Source organism: Rhinolophus sinicus, chromosome 17, assembly GCF_057876585.1.
Source record: "Rhinolophus sinicus isolate RSI-liver-muscle chromosome 17, RSI-T2T, whole genome shotgun sequence".
NCBI classification, from domain to species: Eukaryota; Metazoa; Chordata; class Mammalia; order Chiroptera; family Rhinolophidae; genus Rhinolophus; species Rhinolophus sinicus.
Genome location: NC_142517.1, coordinates 197,558,124 through 197,560,098, shown reverse-complemented (window position 1 = coordinate 197,560,098; position 1,975 = coordinate 197,558,124).

Below are 1,975 nucleotides of genomic sequence, written 5' to 3'. Positions count from 1 at the left end.
ATTGGCCTGTATATGTCTGTCCTTATGCTTGTACCACACTGTTTTGATTACTGTAGCTTTCTAATGAGTTTTGAAATCAAGAAGTTGTATGAATTCTCCAACTTTGTTCTTTTTCAAGATGTTTTGGCTATTCAGGGTCACTTGAAATTTCATATGAACTTTTGGATGGACTTTTCTATTTCTTCAAAAACACTGGTGTGTGGCAGGGTGGCTGGTTAGCTCAGTTGGTTAGAGCATGGTGCTGATAACACCAAGGTTGTCGGTTTGATCCCCGCATGGGCCACTGTGAGCTGTGCCCTCCTTAAAACAAACAAACAAAAGAAAAAATGGGTGGGATTTTAACAGGGAGTGTATTGAATCTATAGATCACTTTGGGTAGTATTGACAGCTTAACAAAAATAACCTTCCCATCAATGAACACGGGATATCTTTCCATTTATTTCTGTCTAATTTATTTCAGCGATATTTTGTAGTTTTCAATGTACAAGTCTTTTTCTTTTTTAAGATTTTATTGGAGAAGGGGAACAGAACTTTATTGGGGAACAGTGTGTACTTCCAGGACTTTTTTCCAAGTCAAGTTGTTGTCTTTTCAATCTTAGTTGTGGAGGGTGCTGTTCAGCTTTCAAGTTGTTCTTTCAGTCTTAGTTGTGGAGGGTGCAGCTCAGCTCCAGGTCCAGTTGCCGTTGCTAGTTGCAGGGGGTGCAGCCCACCATTTCTTGAGGGACTCGAGGAGTTGAACCAGCAACATTGCGGTTGAGAGCCCACTGGCCCATGTGGGAATCGAACCGGCAGCCTTTGGAGTTAGGGGCAAGGAGCTCCAACTGCTCCGTGGAGTTGGAGGTCCGGAGCTGTTTCCAAAATTCAGTTTCACCCCTAAGGATTTGCTACCATGGGGTCGGGCCAGCCCCAGTGTATAAGTCTTAATGTCTCCTTGGTTATGTGTATTCCAAAGTATTTTATTTTGTCAAAGATTTTTATTAAAATACAGCTAACATACAATATTATATTAGTTTCAGGAGTACACCATGGTTATTGAACATTTATACACCTAAAGAAGTGATCACTGTAATAAGTCCAGCAACCATCTAACACCATACCATGCTCTCACAATGTTATTGACTATATTCCCCACACTGTGCATTACATCCCCAGGACTTCTTTGTTTTATACCTGGAAATTTGAACCTCTTATTGCCCCCTCCCCCTGCTTTTTTCATTTTTCAATTACAGTGACATTCAATATTATTTTATATTAATTTCAGGTATACAGCATAGTATTTAGACATTAATATAATTTAAGAAGTGATCCCCCTGACTAGTCTAGTACCCACCTGGTACTATACATAGTTATAACCATATTATTGACTATATTCCCTATGTTTTACTTTATATCCCCATGACTATTTTGTAACTACCAATTTGTACTTATTAATCCTTCACTGTTTCACCCTGTCCTTCAACCTCCCTCCCATCTATCACCCCGATAAATCTAGTACCCATCTGACACCATACATAGTTATTAAAACATTATTGACTCTATTCCTTATGTTATACCCTACATCTCCATGACTACTTTGTAAACAGCCAATTTGTACTTAATCTCTTCCCCTTTTTCACCCATGCCCCCAACCCCCCTCCCATCTGGCAAACATCAAAATGTTCTCTGTATCTATGAGTCTGTTTCTGTTTTGTTTGTTTATTTTGTTCTTTAGATTCCACAAATAAGCGAAATCACATTGCATCTGTCTTTCTCTATCTGTCATACTCCATTCAGCACAATGTCCTCCAGGTCCATCCATGCCGCCACAGATGGCAAGAACCCATTCCCTTCCATGGCTGAGCAATATCCCATTGTATTGAATATGCACCACCTCCTCTTTATCCATTCATCCATTGAGGGACACCCAGGCTGCCTCCACATCTTGGCCATTGTAAACAATGTTGCAATGAACATATAGACGCACACATCCCCTTGA